This window comes from Malus sylvestris, chromosome 11, assembly GCF_916048215.2.
Source record: "Malus sylvestris chromosome 11, drMalSylv7.2, whole genome shotgun sequence".
NCBI classification, from domain to species: Eukaryota; Viridiplantae; Streptophyta; class Magnoliopsida; order Rosales; family Rosaceae; genus Malus; species Malus sylvestris.
The window spans coordinates 23,172,194-23,192,222 of NC_062270.1; the positions used below are offsets into that span (position 1 = coordinate 23,172,194).

Consider the following 20,029-nt stretch of genomic DNA (forward strand, 5'->3'; position numbering starts at 1 on the left):
GGCCCTGGCCCTGGGCAGAGTACTAACACTGGGGTGCAGCAAGATGAGCATGTACAAATATGTATGAATGTCATGACAATAATATCTCAACCATATAGCAGCATTTATCACATTTCATATCACAATATCGAATACTTGGCAATACAAGCGTAAAAGTGAAGTAACTACGCATTTAGGGAAACTATCAATATGTATAAGTATAAAAGAAACTGCACACTCACAGATACTTTGCCGTTGACGAGCCATGCAACCTAGCGAAGATGGAAATGCCACTAATAATTGCCCCTAAGCACATAAAGGTACAATTAATAAAACTATATTATAGCAATTGAATTTGGGAAAATGGACGTCAAAAACGGATTCAAGACGTCGAATTACCCTATGAAAGGTCCCGCTTAAATTTTCGAAAAGTCAACAAAAGTCAACATGATAAATATTCCCTAAAGGACGGAATATTCTCAGACGGATGGGATATTCCCTAAAGGAATATTTCATCTGGGTTAAGTGTTATGAGCTTGGGTTAGTTTAATAGGTTGGACTTAAGGGTTCTAGGCCTAAAGGCCTAAACTAAATGGGTTTAGGGCTTTAGGGATTGGGTTGGTTTGGAGTCACGGGCCAAAGGCCTTATTCTACTTGGCCCCAAGGGCCTGGGTTGGAAAGGGTAGGGCTTAAAGCCTGGCCCGAGTCCAACATATGGGTCACCGGACCCAAAGGAAGAGGAAGGCTGGAATTCAGTCGGAAAACTACACAACATTTAAACGTTCACAACTTCCTCGTTACTTAACGAAATCGAGTGAAACAAAAACGCAAGTTGTAGTTCTCGAAGAGACGAAGAGAATGGTACCTTGAACGATATCTAACTCACCGTGGTTTGGCCGGAAAACACCTCGAAAGCCGTCAGACTCGCTGAAAACTCGGTAAGATTCAAATGAGTATAACTTCTTCAGTACTCAACGAAATTGGGTGAAACAAAAAGGAAAGTTATTGTACTCAGCGAGACGAAGAGATTGATACCTTTCACATTGGCCAACTTGCCGTGGTTTGGCCAGAAATTGGCTCGAAAGGCACGGGTAAAACTTGAACTTCTCTAAACCGAGCTGTTTCACGTCAAAGCTTCCTCAAACCTTGACTAGGGACCCTAGGGAGTTTCTTAGAGGCTTTCCCGTGTCCTAAAACATCGTGACTCGGTTGAAAACACGTCTAACTCAACTCGTCTGAGTTCGGACCTTCTGAGTTGGCAAGTCAAAACTCATCCATTCTTAGTTTGGTTGGTATGGTTGTGTTTGTGGAGGTAAGGTGAACACAATGGTAAGGTTTTTAAGCTCTAACAGTGAAGATTTGGGGTTGGTTTCCTTGTTGCAGAGAAAAGAGAGTGAAAGAGAGACCTTCGGGGGAGAGAGAGAGAGAGAGAGAAAAGAGAATGAAGGTCACATATTGGATGCCAAATTAAGGGAACAATAGTGATTGGTGGTGAGGAAATCCGGGAAAATGAGAGAATGAAAGGGTTTTAAGGGTTTTGATTGGTTGAATGTGTGAAATGTAGGGAACACGGATCCACAAAATCAAGGGGAGGATTGGATATCATATTTTGTATAATTTTTTTAATGTACAAAATCTGTCTTCTTGACAGCGTTATGATACTGTAAATTTGTACGCGCGTGTACAAAAATAATCGTATTCAACGTACTTTATTGGAGCGTAACTTTTTCATTACAAATCCAATTCAGGTCTAACTCATGTCCACACGTTCGTAGCAATGAGTACTATGAGGATACGTTAAAAGAATAAGTCATACGTTTCTCTAGGCGATGGTCAACGGAAGTCAAAGTCCTTGCCTCTAGGGCATTTTCGTAAATTCACGCTTTTCAAATAAATAAAAACGTAAAATTTGGGACGGGTTGTCACAGCATATGCTAGTATATAGTAATCTAATTCGTTGAAAGAGTCGCATTACATAACCACCATGAGGTAGCTCAATAGTTTGGGACAAATTTTAGACCATTATTGGATATTGCACGTCATGGTTCGATTTCTAACGTTGGTGAATCATGCAATGGTGGCTCTAGAAGGCTAAAATGCTATGTGCTCTTCCAACCTCTAGAATGGTGGATTGTCGTGGCAAAGCCACTAACTGATGCATTTAAAAAAAAATAAAATGAAAGAGTCGTGTTACTTCCACTTGGTCACAGCCATTGTATGAGACTTGGACTTCACACTCTCCATCACTATGATTGTACTTTGTACATACCCGTAAAAATCATGGCATGTGTTTGCTTTCTTTTTTTCAATATTCCATGTGTACTGATATTTTTTTTAAGGTAAAAGCAATTTCACCCGTTTTACCAAAGCAATAGTAGGGAAAGGATAATTGCTATTGCTATTAAATTGGAAAAGACTTACGAATTCATTGCAATGTCAGACCTATGTTAAATTTTCTGTTAATTTAGCCGTTAAATGACGATGTGGCAAATGCAAGCCCTATATGTATTCTAATATGGATGTCAAGCTTGAACCACATGGACAAAAAATAATAAAAAGATGTGATTATTTATAAATGTTTGAAATGCCCACCTTCGTCTCCATTGTCACTCAGCCACCCTCAATTCCTACCTTTGACCACACCACATCAATCCCTACCTTCAACCACTCCTTCCGCGCCCTATCACTCATGTCGCAGAAAATGATAATCTTCCCATCTCTTCCCACAATTTCTCATTAACCAAACACACCATAACTCCTGAAATTTTTGAAGGGAAAAACATTAAAAAAAAAAAAACAAGAAAAACGTAAACCCCATTCGTTGCAACGTCGACTAAGGAATGTAGGACTTGTACTCGCCGAAGCTGCCTCTGAAGACCGAGCTGTTGTGGTGAATGTGCAAGCAATTGACCTGGCAAAGTTGCCTTTGAGCTTGTAAGCTGCCTTGTCGTAGGCCAAAATAACTTCGTCTGTCGTGTCAAAAGTTCTGAGCCAGAGCTTGGTGTGATTCTTCATTGACGGCGGTTATTGGTGATGTTGTAAGAACCTGTCTAAAAACACTGGGTTCATGGAGAGGTGGAAAAACCATTGTTGTAGAAACTGGATTGGTTTTGGAAAGAGAGAAAGTCGTAGGAGGAGGAGGAGGTAGAAGGGAACAAAGTGAGGAAAGGGGAGGAGAAATGAGGATTTGTGGGGGCGGTGGGGTGACTGTAAAGATGATGGTGGGGATGTACGGCCCAAAGTGAAAAATTATTTTCTTATTTTATAATATTTTTTGTTAGTTTTAAATATTTATAAATAATAACAAATTTGTATTAGTTTTTTGTCCACGGGGCTTAAAGTTGACATTCATATCAGCAAAAATATAGGTCCTATCTACATTTGACACGTAATCATTTACTGCCAAATTTGCATAAAATTTAACAAAAGCCTGACATTACAACGAATCCGTAAGTTGATGATGTTGGAAGCATGCTCTTAAAGCCACTCATTTGATGTAATAGTTATAATCATCGTAGTACACAATTATAAATGCAGATCAAAATAAAAATAAAATTGATTGTTTAAAGAATACCAATTGCTTAAGAATATGAAAGGACCAATTGGTTAATGCACGAGACGAAAAAAATTGACTGACTGCAGCAACCAAACAAAACCATAACGCCTAGCTTCCATGCCAAAATAAAACAAAAATCCCTTGAACAAACTCAAGCAATTCAACTCACCCTAAAAAAAAACCCAAAAAGTTGTCATTTGCTTCTAAACAAATTAGCTTCTGCAACAAACTGGTTGTCACTGATGCGATCACATCTTGCATTTAACATTTTTAAATCTAAATTAGCTTCATTCCACAATTCTTAATTTCAAGTATAGAGACCGTTCAATAAATATGAACCTTAAAACAATATGAAACTCACAATTAGACACCCAAATACTCAACTGAGTGGAAATCCAAATCAAACCAATATCACACAAAACATGAATCAATTCACTGAAAAAAAAATGTATAAAAATTATAATTATCTATTCTAAAGTTGGATTTCCAATTGCACTATTCATCTTGGCTTTGAATGAAGGCTTTGGTTTTTAATTAATAACCGTTTTGTCATTCAATACTCTATTCTAAAGTCGGTGATGGTGGCAATGTAGCTACAGTGCAATTGAAAGGGGGATTTGGCTTTAATTACAAAATTTCCATCACTTATGTTTTATGCCAAATAGATTTTGCAACGACAGTGCAATTGAGAAGGATACCCTGTTCTAGTCAAGGACACTGGTGCTGCATAATCAGTGATTCGATTAGCTACTACATACAACACTAAATTGTTAGCATTGAATTGAACAACACTAAGAAACTATTTGATAATTCGCAGTACTGGGTTTAGGTGAAAGTCTTACGCACTAAATCGTAGTATTGGATTTAAGTGAAAGTCTACACACTAAACTAATGTGTTTGATAACAAGACCAATTCTTTGGTATTGGACAGAGTATTACAATGTTCAAATTCACCTACCCAATCAGTACATTCTACGATCCAACCTTCATAATATCAACGATTCGATTATCGAATAGCTGAAATAATGCATACCAAAAAACAATTGAAGAATAGAGGAATCTGAGCAAAATTTACCTTTGAATCAGAAGCCCAAAAATTGCTATATTTCCTAAGAAATTTCTGCAGCGGAAAGTTAATGAGGTCAAAGTAAGGGAGTGGAAATTGAATCATAAGAAGAAATGGGGAGTCTTGATTTCTTGATTGCTCTGGGAAATCAAAATTCATGAATGATGAACCTCAATGGACCAGAGAGAGAACCTGCAAGGCGAGAAAAATCACAAATGTTGGGGGTTTCTTTTTTTTTTTTTTTTTTTTTTTTTTTTTTTTCCATTTTGGGGGTTTCTTATTATGAATTTTCTTTTATTTTTAAATTTTTTTTATTTTAATAATTTTTTTTGGGTATATGGGTTTGAGCATACAAAGTTGGGCCTTTTTGTATTGGGTTGGTGGGTTGGTCTAATTCATGTTTTTCATTCTTTTTCGTTTTTTTCCTCAATGACACTAGTAGAAAAAAGCTCATCTATCACGGTCGATGCCCGTGATAAATTGCAATCCACCACGGACATTGTGCCCGTTAGTAATCTGGATGTGATAGAAAGTCACAGATTCTACCACAGGTTATGCCCGTTGTCAATTGTAATATAACCACAGATTGTGCCCGTTGTAGATTAAGATCTAATACCATGTGCACTATAACCGTTGTGGATTACAAATTGGTCACGGCTAATGCCCGTCATAAAAAAAATTCTATAAATAAAAAAAATTAATAAATATTGTTTAATAAATGTATTATATAATATTTATAAACAAAATTACACATTTACTATAATATAACAATTAAATAAAAAAATCATAGATTCAAACATTACAGTTGTACACTAAGCTAAAGCTAATAACAAAACGATGAGATATACAAAGAAATACCAAACTATCCAAAGACCTCCAACAAACAACGACATTGTCACTTGAAGACTTCACATTTCTTTGAACACCTCCAAACAAAGGACCTTGAGAGTGAACTACTGCCCCTAATGCTTGAGCCTTAGTAATTGTTGCCTCTCTCTATCTCGATGAACATAAGCATATGGATCAAGAAAAAAATCTTGTACCTGTATAGGTAGAAATATACATTTGATCTCAATCAAGAAAAGTGAATAGAACTCTTGAAAAATTACATGTTCCTTTACCTGCTAGGATGCTCTCATATATACTTTAACAACCACTCTAGGCTCTGTCAAATGTAGCACATTGACAGCTATGTTAATATACAATAAAAGGTCGTACCCAGTGCACAAGGCTCCCGCTTTACGCAGGGTCTGGGAGAGGTGAATGTCGGCTAGCCTTATCCCCATTTATGGAGAGGCTGTTCCCAAGTCTTGAACCCGAGACCTACCGCTCATGGGCGAAAGCACTTGCCATCGCACCAAGTGCGACCTCTTATGTTAATATACAATGATTATATTAAATTGCAATCGAAACTCTTAGGAACTTAAATGGAGAAATGAAAATGCGATCAAAATTCATGATATCAGAATTCATCCATACCTCTATGCATTCGTGTAGATCATCACCTTCTGTTCTCACATGACATGAGTCTGCAAAACCATGAGATCGCGTCAATGAGTAATTGAAAGCTGGATGTGTGCAAGACTAAACTCGTTTACGTGTTCGATCGAAAGGGACCACACATTGATTGTCTCCCGAGCGCCATACACTCATTGGGATGTTCCAGTGTACGCGATTGCATGCTACATAATCAATTAATCACCATTTACTTGGAAATTGAAAATCTGTATTTTTTGTGACATTCTTACACTGAACTGTTTGTTTGTAAATTGACTTTGCTGTAGAAATTTCTATCCTTTTAGGACAAGGGGAAGGGCAAAATTCCCAAGTTTCCAACCTGTACAGTTGCAGCAATCACTGTATCCAAAATGATGTTGGCAGTGTAACTATTTGACTGCATTTGAAGAAAAATAAACATACAAATTACTTTTACCTCAATACATAAATTAGAAGTTCCTTAACGAACTTGATGCTAAAGTAAAATGAACTTACATCACATCTTGTAACGGTGTCGAGGGGAAAAACTGGGGATAATGGATAAATAGAAAACGGAGAATCGAAGAAAGCGATGAAAGTTGAAAACCAATGCACGATTACAAATCAGTTTTCTTTGAGAACAAAAAACAAACACCTAGTGTGCAAGTCTGAAAGTTGAAAACCAAGCTCTGATGCTTCACCTGATGATTAAACCTTGATGGTGGTGAGCGCAGATATCAGAGAGGCGCACTGCCGTACCTGTTTTTCTCAGAAGTAGAATCGAAGAAAGCAAGCCAAAGTAATTCATTAAAAATCATCTTATATGACTCCCTAGTCGCGATAGAGTGATGATTTGCAGACAAATATGGGAGGACTTGCCCGTTATTGGACAATTATAACTAAACTGAACCTATCATAATGAAATTGTCTATCCCTCCTAAACACTAAACCTTCTATGCTAACAAACGAATAGACTTCAAATGCAGAATGTCTACATTCCATTTTGGGCACTCAAAATCACCACCTACACGGCTCCACCTTATCACCTTCGTAAGCATAAACACAATCACCATACCTGCATCAGGACCAACATCATACTGCTTCCCATATGGATCCGAACCTAAATCCGATCGGTTTCGGTTGTATCCCCCATACCTATCATCTATATAGGAGCCGCCGGAGCCACCACCGTGATCGAATTTCAGAGAATTCTCGTATGGATTTTCATATACAGAACACATACATGAGCATATTGGAACAAGCTTTGGGATTTTTACCTTACAGAAGAAGCCGCGGATTTGGGTGCGCAGTTGACGGAAGGGAGGACGAGTTCGGGAGGAAATCGCCGGGTCTGCAATTAGAGATGGTTTTGTTTCTGACTCCGAAAAGGTTGAATTGGGCTCGAGTATGCAAAGGTGGAGGCGTTTGGAAATTTCTGAAGAGAACAGAGAAGTTGCAAGAGATATGAAAATGAGGAGGGAGAGCTAACTGACACACCCCGTCTCGAAGGAGGGCATGCTGGCCGTCACATGAGAGTGACGTAACCATTTACACAGTTCGGAAGCTTTTAAAATACAATTATTAAAATGGAAACCCTCGAGGGTGAGTCCTACTTTTGTGAATTCTGTCAGAATACCGTTGGATTCCTCATGGCCACCAAAACTCTGCTATCAAGAACCTGGAGGGGCGAAAAACAAAATTGAGTGGGTCAGTAAAACCAAGCTTTTCAAAAACATTTCGCCAAAAATAATTCTAACCCCTCATTGTAAAACCTGTATACTTTTCCCAGAAAATAATATAATAACATAATACTTTTCATAAATCTCGAATCATCAATTTTTCTTTAAAACTCGAAAGTATGCCATGTTTTAATTTCGAAAACAAAATAAATGATGCATCAATGTAACAGGTGAAAAGTTGAATTAACCGGAGACCCTGCAGTTGGTCCTGTACAGTTAATTCCATAGCTCAACATCCAATCCAACCGGAGTCACCTCGATGACCTGTACGGCACTACACTGCAGATAAGTCGGAACTACCTGAAGTAGTCTGTACGACATGGATGGTGTAATAATACGCTCTAGTGCTTCTCTCATCAATCATCTGTGCACATAATCTAAGGTCACCCACTAGTCGGAATCACATCTAGTAATCTATACGACTAGCATGTCGGAACCCTCACTTGGTCTGTACGACATCCACCTACTTGGATCCAAGACGAGCGTGCGGTGTGGTGAATAATATAAGCACTAATACCATGATTGCAGGTTATGAGCTATCAACAATATACACATCAACAATGCACATGAATAACATAAAACTCACCTGATACTTACCTGTGCGTCCACAACACCAATTCACATATATATATGCATCAATATCAATTCATGCTTTTCATATACTTCTATGCATGGCATTTCAAATCATACTTTTCATATAAATCTATCCATGGCATTTTAAATCATGCTTTCATTTAAATTCAATTTCTGGGAAAACTCAATAGTATATAGGTAATACGAAAACAAAACTGCCCACTCACCTGGAGTTCGCCCTACAACTCCCTAGCACAACTCATCAAGGCGTCATGACGATCGCCGCCTAGAACAATAATCAAATCCAACCTCAGAAATCATATCGATAGAATATAACTTATATAAAACACATCACTACGCAGTTCGATCCGAAAGATCTGCAACTCAGATTTTAAATCCATAACTTCCAGAGGCCCACAATATATCTCTAGGACAACATCCTGAAATTTCATTACCATCCAACGGTCGGATCTCCGTCAATTTCCAAAACTAAGTGACGGTTAACATTTTATTTTATGAACTTACAACTCCAATTCCGGAAGATCCGTAACTCGGATTCCCAATCCGTAAGTTCCAATAATCCTCAAATATTACGTATTACAACGTATTAGAGTTTGGTGACGATCCAACGGTCGGATCGTCAATTCACATTTTCACCTAAATGCGAAAACTATAAAACGTTATTTAAAGCACCTAACCAATAATCGTAATAACTTTCTCATACGGTGCTCAATTTGGGTATATGAATATACCACAGTGATCTACTCGACGTCACGAACGTCGACATATTTTTAGATTATTTTTTTGATGTGCCACGCGCCCCCACGCGCCGCACGTGGCACGGGCCTACGCGCCCCCCACGCGCCCTTCTTCTTCCTTGGGTCGCCGGACTGGATTTTCCGGCGACCGTTTTCCGGCCAATTTTAAAACCTTTTGTTCTCCTTCTTTTTCACCCATTTTCTTCGTATTTTATATCAAATTGAAGCCCCAAACATGTAGAATCACGATAGACTAATTTAAGGCTCTAAAAATCAAGAAATCTCACCGGAAAATTCCCAAGAAATTCGGCCAAAATGGAACCACGTGATCCCGACGTCCAAATCCTTCAAACGAAGTACTCCGAGCCTCCTTAGGACTTCACTAAGCTCACTACAAGCTTAGAATTCCCTGAAACACGACATTTTACGTGTGCATGAACAGTAACTCAAAAATGGAGGTTCGGGTTTCCCGTGATTTCGAGGGTTTCACTTCCTAAAACTAGTACCAATGAACTCAGAACGTCGAAAGGATGAAGATGCATACCTTGGTTGCCTCGATCCGTCGAGTTTTTGGAAGGTTTGGGTGTGTGCCGTACACATTGGGTGTGGGTGTGTGTGAGGTCGAGGGAGAGAGACAGAGAGTGCTACGAGAGGGAGAGAAGACAGGGAGTGCGTGTGTGTGTGATTGTGTGGCCCAACACAATCCTCACCATCCATCCAAATCCCTAACCACAAAAATTCAAATTCCAAAAGTTTAATCCCAAAACTTACAAAATTAATTCAAATAATGTCACACACACACGTACCTTAATGCCCGCCAAGGGTAATTACGTCAATTCACGTCCCAGATATAAAAATCCCGGGACGGGCTGTGACAATCTCCCCTCCTTATAGAATTTCGTCCCCGAAATTCCCAGAACCAAATAACGCACTTAATGCCCATAAAATAACCTTGGGTATATCTCTCTCATCCGATCTTCCGTCTCCCAGGTAGTTTCCTCAACAGAATGGTTCTTCCACAACACCTTCACCAAACTAACCGTTTTGTTCCTTAGAACCTTATATTTCCAATCCAAAATCGTGATTGGTTCCTCATCATAAGTCAAGTCCGGATTAATCTCTAGCGGTTGAGGAGGGATCACATGAGAAGGATCAGAAATATAATGTCGAAGCATAGAGACGTGAAACACATTATGGACCTTAGATAACTCCGGAGGCAACTCCAACCGGTAGGCAACTTCACCAACTCTTTCGATGATCACATAAGGTCCAATGTATCTCAGACTTAGCGTTCCTCTTTTCCCAAATCGTACCACACTTCTCCAAGGTGACAATTTCAAAAACACCCAATCACCCACATTATATACTCGATCAGTAGTATGCCGATCCGCTAAACTCTTCTGTCGATCCTGGGCTGCTTTCAGGTTTGACTTAATTACCTGAACATTTTGAGTTGTCTCATCTACAATCTCTGGGCCTTCTAATACCCTTTCACCAACCTCAGACCAACATAATGGCGTTCGACACGCCCTACCATAAAGTGCCTCAAATGGTGACATACCAATGCTCGAGTGAAAACTATTATTATAAGCAAACTCCATCAAGTCCAGACGATCATGCCAGGAATCACCAAATTGTAATACTGAAGATCTCAACATATCTTCCAACGTCTGAATGGTCCTCTCTGATTGCCCATCAGTTTGAGGATGATAAGCTATGATATACAGTAATTGTGTACCCAGAGCTTCCTGAAAAGCCACCCAGAATGTAGAAGTAAATCTCGGGTGTCGATCAGAGATAATATTTACTGGAACTCCATGATACCTCACAATCTTTGTGATGAACAACTTAGCCAATTTATTCAAATGATACTTTTCTCCCACTGAAATGGAGTGTGCTGGCTTGGTAAGCCGATCTACAACCACCCAAACGCTATCAAATCCATTCTGTGTACGTGGAAGCTTATACACAGAATCCATAGTGATATTTTCCCATTTCCACTGAGGAACGGGAAGTGGCCGCATCCGACCAAAAGGTTTCTTTCTTTCTGCCTTCACTTGCTGGCAAATAATACATCTACTCACATACTCAGCAATTTCTCTTTTCATACCAGGCCAATAATAAAATGGTCGAATGGTATGATACATTTTAGTTCCTTCCGGGTGCATCGCATAAGTTGAACAATGCGCTTCATCCAAAATTTCCTTCCTCACTTTTCTAGGCGTCAAGTAGACAATCAACTAAAATCAGCCTAACTTGAAAATTAGCCAATAAAACTTCTTCTTAACTTTTACCTTAAGCTTCATCCCAGTAGGTCTCAAATCCGCAAGAAGGAAAACATAACAAGTATACAAAGCATCAATTCTTACTGGAGCTTTCCTACCAAGTGCTTTGGTCGCAAAAATTTCAAGATCACCCTGGTCGTGCAATCATAATCACTAAGCAACCCAATCCATCTTCGTTGCCTAAGATTAGATTCATCTGAGTAAACAGATATTGGAGACTCTCATGATTCGTAGAAATCTTACACTTTTCTTCATAAAGATAATGTCTCCCAATCTTCCCAGCAAAGATGATAGTTGTTAATTCCAAATCACGAGTAGAGTAATTTATCTCATGAGGTTTCCATTTGTCGCGGAGCATAGACAATTACCTTAACACTTCCACTTTAACACATCCAACACCACTCAAAGAAGCATCATTAAAACCTTCAACAAACCATCTATAACACCCTGCTAAGCCAAGACAATTCCAAACTTCAGCCACGGTTCGCGGTTGTTCCAAATTCTCAATCGCTGCTACCTTTTAAAATTTCGCTTGAATACCTTAAGCATATATAACGCATTTTATAATTGTTGTTGATTCATACAACATTGACATTTGCTAAACTTAGCATACAATCAACGTTCCTTCAATCTTTGTAACATCAACTTAAATATCTAACATGCTCTGCTCTCGGCTTAGAGTATCCTAGAGTATCGTCAATGAAAACAATAACGAACCTGTCAAGATATTCTTGGAAAACTTCATCCATCAACTTATAAAACAGTAGGAGAATCCGTCAATTCGAATAGCATCACGAAACTCATAATGACCGTAACGAGTCCTGAACACAATCGTAGAAACGTTATCATTAACTCTTCAATCGGTAACAACCAGACCTTAAGTCAATCTTAGGAAATACGCAGACCTCTAAGTTGATCAATAAATCATCAATACGCAACAATGGATAACGGTTCTTGATCATTACCCGATTCAATTACTTATAATTAAAACATAGCCTTAATGTCCATTTTCTTCCTCACCAAAAAAAACTAGTGCTCCCCCCAACGTGATGTACTTTAAATGATACCTTTGTCAACCAATTCCTGTAACCGAATTTTCAATTCCCTTAACTCATCATGAACCAATCTTTAACATAAAATTTGTGCCTGGAGACAAATCAATAGTGAACTCCATATCTCCGCCTAACGGCAATCCAGGTAATTCCTCAGGGAAAACATCAAGAAAATGTCTAACCGCCTTACATCTCTCATACCATTAGAAGCAACATCATTTAGCACCCTATGAGTTAAGTATCCTTGGCAGCTTTTTGATAACAATCTCTTTGCTCTCACAGCATAAATAACGGCCTAACTCAATCCACTTTGCATACCCATAAGAGTAACCTCTGATAATCCATATTGGCAAGATTATAACCTAACCAATCTGTGCTTAAAATCACATCGAAATCCACAATGTCTAATACGATAAGATTCACTGGCATAACTACTTCTTCCACCATCACTAGACACCCTGAAGGTGTAATATTATCATCTTGTTCTTCATTAGAAATACATAAATACGCCTCGATCGTGCTCCAACATTACTCTCTTTGGCAACATCGTCCATAATAAGAAATATATCAGCCGGAGTCAGCTAGAATGACCTGTACGGCTTACTCCTCAATTTTCCAAATAATATGTTCGCCGGATCCACCTCTTGTGGCCTGTACGGCTGGACTTATAACTCATCAAATATCCCTGTACTCACGGCCCATCTGACCAAACTATTAAGTCCATAAACCTGCTGGATCGATATTGTGGTGTCAGGGAAGACTGCTGGGTAATAACTGATTCTAGGGACCATTCATAACTCTATGTCCCATCCGTCCACATGAACACATTCACTGATCCCCACACTTTCCAAAGTGTCTAATATTGTACCTATGGCACAAAGGTACATTTTCCTTACTCGAGTCACCTTGTCTTTAAGATCTGGGATCACCAGTAAATCTATCACTTCGCCTCTGACCAGTGGCATTAAACCTAAGCTGGAAGAATTAGTTCTAACTTCACTTCTTTTGAAGCTCTGAGTCTTTCGATGTCCTTGATATGACGATTCTTTAAACTCATCGTCTTTCCTCTAATCACCATTCTTTTCTTATTCTTCTTTACTCACGCTGATCATATTCTCAGAGTCCTCAACCCTCAACAACATCTCGTAAACTCTTGATAGATAGTACAATAGATAGTGGTCGCCAAAGAACGTCACTTCTTCTTATTATCCAGCCTAAAACAACATAACACTTCAACCAACTTAGCAACAATATCCAAATGGAAACGAGGCAAGTCTAAAAACTTTCTATAATACTCATTTGTCGTCATCTTCCTTGTTTCACCTTTGCAAACTCTTGCTTACTACCATCAAAATATACCGGAGGAATAAATCTTTTCTTTAACAATTCCTTAAATAATTCTCAATCAGCTGTTTCCTCCGGTGACAACGAATTACACTCCTGTTTCCACCAGAATACAAATTCATAACCCATAACCAGGTAGTCGTCTCGACCTACCTGTCAGAAGGAAGATTCTTTTGACTTGCATAACCCAAAACGTCTTTTCCAAGTGAGTAAGCCAACACTCTGCTCCCTCAGGTTCATAATTTCCATAAAGTGATTCAAATTCAACTTATAACCAGTCTCAAAGGGTTTCTTAGATAATAGACTGGATTATATTAGCAATAGTTTCCCCCCCTAAGCTACTATATCCGGGAAACTAAACTCATCCCAACTACGTGGCTCGCTACGAGGCGGTAAAGTTCTGACAGAAGACACTAGGAAATTCTAAAGATGTCCAAGATTGAAACCTAGGCTCTGATACCAACTGACACACCCCGTCTCGAAGGAGGGCATGCTGGTCGTCACATGAGAGTGACGTAACCATTTACACAGTTCGGAAGCTTTTAAAATACAATTATTAAAATGGAAACCCTCGAGGGTGAGTCCTACTTTTGTGAATTCTGTCAGAATACCGTTGGATTCCTCGTGGCCACCAAAACTCTGCTATCAAGAACCTGGAGGGGCGAAAAACAAAATTGAGTGGGTCAGTAAAACCAAGCTTTTCAAAAACATTTCGCCAAAAATAATTCTAACCCCTCATTGTAAAACCTGTATACTTTTCCCAGAAAATAATATAATAACATAATACTTTTCATAAATCTCGAATCATCAATTTTTCTTTAAAACTCGAAAGTATGCCATGTTTTAATTTCGAAAACAAAATAAATGATGCATCAATGTAACAGGTGAAAAGTTGAATTAACCGGAGACCCTGCAGTTGGTCCTGTACAGTTAATTCCATAGCTCAACATCCAATCCAACCGGAGTCACCTCGATGACCTGTACGGCACTACACTGCAGATAAGTCGGAACTACCTGAAGTAGTCTGTACGACATGGATGGTGTAATAATACGCTCTAGTGCTTCTCTCATCAATCATCTGTGCACATAATCTAAGGTCACCCACTAGTCGGAATCACATCTAGTAATCTATACGACTAGCATGTCGGAACCCTCACTTGGTCTGTACGACATCCACCTACTTGGATCCAAGACGAGCGTGCGGTGTGGTGAATAATATAAGCACTAATACCATGATTGCAGGTTATGAGCTATCAACAATATACACATCAACAATGCACATGAATAACATAAAACTCACCTGATACTTACCTGTGCGTCCACAACACCAATTCACATATATATATGCATCAATATCAATTCATGCTTTTCATATACTTCTATGCATGGCATTTCAAATCATACTTTTCATATAAATCTATCCATGGCATTTTAAATCATGCTTTCATTTAAATTCAATTTCTGGGAAAACTCAATAGTATATAGGTAATACGAAAACAAAACTGCCCACTCACCTGGAGTTCGCCCTACAACTCCCTAGCACAACTCATCAAGGCGTCATGACGATCGCCGCCTAGAACAATAATCAAATCCAACCTCAGAAATCATATCGATAGAATATAACTTATATAAAACACATCACTACGCAGTTCGATCCGAAAGATCTGCAACTCAGATTTTAAATCCATAACTTCCAGAGGCCCACAATATATCTCTAGGACAACATCCTGAAATTTCATTACCATCCAACGGTCGGATCTCCGTCAATTTCCAAAACTAAGTGACGGTTAACATTTTATTTTATGAACTTACAACTCCAATTCCGGAAGATCCGTAACTCGGATTCCCAATCCGTAAGTTCCAATAATCCTCAAATATTACGTATTACAACGTATTAGAGTTTGGTGACGATCCAACGGTCGGATCGTCAATTCACATTTTCACCTAAATGCGAAAACTATAAAACGTTATTTAAAGCACCTAACCAATAATCGTAATAACTTTCTCATACGGTGCTCAATTTGGGTATATGAATATACCACAGTGATCTACTCGACGTCACGAACGTCGACATATTTTTAGATTATTTTTTTGATGTGCCACGCGCCCCCACGCGCCGCACGTGGCACGGGCCTACGCGCCCCCCACGCGCCCTTCTTCTTCCTTGGGTCGCCGGACTGGATTTTCCGGCGACCGTTTTCCGGCCAATTTTAAAACCTTTTGTTCTCCTTCTTTTTTCACCCATTTTCTTCGTATTTTATATCAAATTGAAGCCCCAAACATGTAGAATCACGATAGACTAATTTAAGGCTCTAAAAATCAAGAAATCTCACCGGAAAATTCCCAAGAAATTCGGCCAAAATGGAACCACGTGATCCCGACGTCCAAATCCTTCAAACGAAGTACTCCGAGCCTCCTTAGGACTTCACTAAGCTCACTACAAGCTTAGAATTCCCTGAAACACGACATTTTACGTGTGCATGAACAGTAACTCAAAAATGGAGGTTCGGGTTTCCCGTGATTTCGAGGGTTTCACTTCCTAAAACTAGTACCAATGAACTCAGAACGTCGAAAGGATGAAGATGCATACCTTGGTTGCCTCGATCCGTCGAGTTTTTGGAAGGTTTGGGTGTGTGCCGTACACATTGGGTGTGGGTGTGTGTGAGGTCGAGGGAGAGAGACAGAGAGTGCTACGAGAGGGAGAGAAGACAGGGAGTGCGTGTGTGTGTGATTGTGTGGCCCAACACAATCCTCACCATCCATCCAAATCCCTAACCACAAAAATTCAAATTCCAAAAGTTTAATCCCAAAGCTTACAAAATTAATTCAAATAATGTCACACACACACGTACCTTAATGCCCGCCAAGGGTAATTACGTCAATTCACGTCCCAGATATAAAAATCCCGGGACGGGCTGTGACACTAACGCTCTCTCTTTGAAAATAGGGAGTTAGAGATTTTAGGCGCCATGCCAAAATTTTGGCAGCCCTCCAAATTTTTAATCTCCCACCTCCTCCAAATGTTTTCAATTATGAAGATAAAAACATCCACCACGGGCCAAAGGCGTGGTGAATTCACAAAAGACGATGTGGTAATTTGAAGTAACCATTACGAGCATATCTCGTGGTAATTATGATATTTCATCACGGATATAAATGTTCGTTATAGATTAATCGCTTTTAACAACGGGTCAAAATTTGACCGTGGTGGTTAATGTTATCTACCACGAGTTAAACTTGACTGTGGTAATTGAATAGTTTTTACCACGAGCTATATATGCCCGTGATAGAATTGACGTGGTAGATGAACTGTTTTGTTCTAGTGTGATTACTCTATTCTAAATATGAGAAAGATATCACTCAGTACTAAGGTTTAGTGGTATTCCTCTTCGCTTAGAAGTAAGAGGTCTTAGGTTTGAATATTGTGGATGGCGAATTCGATACCAAGTTAGGTTGCCCATTGTGTGGTTTAGCCAAACTCCCCCTCCCCTTAGTAGAAAACATATCGATGTACTCAACAAATGTGGGAAAGGTGCAACTTAGAGCATTTCCAATGGGAGTCCCTAATTAGGGACTCCCACCACCACTTTTGTGTACTCATTTAAAGATTTAAAGAGAATTTTTGTGTCCCTAAATGAATATTGTCTTCAATGAGAGAGTCCTTATCCCTAAATTTTAGGTTTTTACAATATTATGTGATATTTTGATTAGGTGCAAATTGTTTGTTTTTGTGTTAACTTTTTTTAATTAATTTAACATTATGTTGTTGTAAATATTTTTGTGAACATTGTGACCAAAAAATTTAAATTCTGACACCAAATTTTTTTCTTAAAAAAAAACATAACTAGAATGTCTTCATTGTCATGCCTATGCCATAGCTTCGTTATTAGATTATGTCATGCTTGTGTTATGATCAATTATTTCTGATCTAGATAAGATTTTAACTCTTTGCAATCATTTGATTAGATTTTTTTTATCTCAATCTCATCCGTTGGATTGTTATCTATCTTTTTATCCTCTCACTATACAAGTGAGGTCTTTATCTATTTCACATTCATGCTATTTTCTGCATAGGAACCTGGTGGTCACCATGGTCGCGCAATGACCATTCTTGAGGATGTGGCATCGTTCGATACTTGGATATGGCATGCTAACTTTGGAATGCCAGGTTCCTATAACAATCTCAATGTACTTTACTCTTCACCTTTATTTAATGATATACTAGAGTACGTGCTCCAAGGGTTCTATTTTATTAATAGAAAAGAATACAGTCAGGGATAATATCTTGTAGATGGTACCTATTCAAAGTGGACCACCGTTCAATCAATCACACATCCTATTGAGGAAAAGAAAAAAATATTTTGCCATGGAACAAGAGGCTTATCGCAAGGATGTTGAGCGGGTGTTCTACATCCTTCATGCTTGTTTTGCAATTGTTAAGGGACATGCGCGAAAATGGCATTTGAATATGATATCTAAAATTATGCAAGCTTGCATTATTCTTCATAATATCATCATTGAGGGCGAGCGTGATGAAGATGGCCTTGATGATGATCATATTCACAAGTCTAAAGTCTAGTGGAAGTTCTTCATTATCTATGGGTTATACTGTGAACAGTGCCCCAGTTAAAATTGAACAAGATCGTTCAATTATTTTTGAATATATGTGTCGTCACAACCCTATCACAAAACTAGTTGACCACATTGCTTGTCATGCCCCGATCTCGACATACGTCCAAGATCGACACGTGACGTCACCGAATACCCGTATCTCTAACACACCCTGCCTCCTAAAAATGGCAAAACACAACTTAAGATCCAACTGCGCAATAATTCTTCATAGACTTTATGGCTGCATCTAACATCCTTGTTAGACTGCCTATGTACCCTAAATAGGGATCAAGCCATTCGTAGTTCATTATTTCACTACACTTGAATATTCATCACATAAATCGTTATGTCCCAACAATATACCAAAATGCATATCATGCAATATTTCAAAGAACAAATGACGAAGCACAATTATATTCTCTAGCCATATTTATCAACAAGTCTAATCATAACAATAACAATGGTATCCAACATAACAATCCCACATGACGATTAACATTTCCACTTCATCCATCACATAACTCATCATGTTTCCCACATAAAATCACAATTCATAGCGTGCAACATATTAAAGAATTAACAATGCACAATATTATTCTCTAGAAACATTGATCAACTAAAATAATCATAATAACAACACTCATATCCCGCGTCATTCCACAATCCTGTCAATTAATCAATTCATGAATCAAAGATGCATGATCATAGGATTTAATTACGTTAATCAAACAATGTGATAACATATCATCTCACGAATTTAACTAAGGAACTCTATATAATTCCCTATTTGGATTATGAGCAATAACATGGTAAATCCATTTTATACTCACAAGGTCTATTATGGGTAATTCTCATTCACTCGAATCTAGGGTTCTAGACTAGCCTTATGGGAATGAGCGAGAGCAAGGATTCCAGACCACTCAACGGAATCCAACAACACCAGTTTTCGGATCGCTCAACGGAACCAAAATATCAAGCTGTTTCTCATAATCTACCCAGACTTGTCATATGTAAAATCAGTGCCTACATCATGGAAATGGTGCACCGGCCAAACGGAACTCAAATAAGTTACGGAGCTTGGGTGAGTGACAATATTACAAGTATGTGATAATCAATAAAAAGAAAGACCATTGATCATAGTTTATAAACCTCAAATATAAGTTCGTAAATATGAAAACATAATCAAGTCTTTAACAACTCTGAATGAGTCACCCAGACATCCAACGACTTTTCCCATTCAAACCACCAAGATTCTCAAAAACCATCGTTCATATGTACATTAAAAACTAAGGCTAGAGGGACACAGTTCGGCGGAAGCCAACATAAATAACCAAACAGGAAGTGGCCCCCCTAAGTGGATTAACCAAGCAGAGCCACCCTTGAAAAAGTAACCAAGTAGGCAATGACCCCCCAACGCAGATTAACCAAGCAAAGTCACTCCTACAACTGTTAGGAAGTGATCACCCAATGTGGATTAACCAAGCATAATCACTCCTAAGCATACATGGCCATAAGGATAGCCCAATGCGAATTAACCAAGCGCGATCCATATATAGTATGGTCCTCCAACACGAATTAACCAAGCAGGAC

At 38.7% G+C, this 20,029-nt stretch overlaps 1 long non-coding RNA gene across 4 annotated transcripts; it reads right to left on the reverse strand.

The window, feature by feature from the left end:
• Positions 1–8,435: 8,435 nt before the first annotated feature.
• On the reverse strand, positions 8,436–16,449 carry LOC126588550 (uncharacterized). 4 transcript variants are annotated; one of them, XR_007611515.1, is made up of 3 exons: positions 16,419–16,449; positions 9,435–9,556; positions 8,436–8,675 (listed from the first exon to the last, which is right to left on the reverse strand). It is a non-coding gene; the product is annotated as an uncharacterized LOC126588550 (long non-coding RNA). The 4 variants fall into 4 exon arrangements; XR_007611517.1 differs by lacking the exon at positions 9,435–9,556 and adding an exon at positions 16,162–16,283; XR_007611514.1 differs by lacking the exon at positions 16,419–16,449 and adding an exon at positions 9,692–9,722.
• Between the last annotated feature and the right edge of the window lie 3,580 nt (positions 16,450–20,029).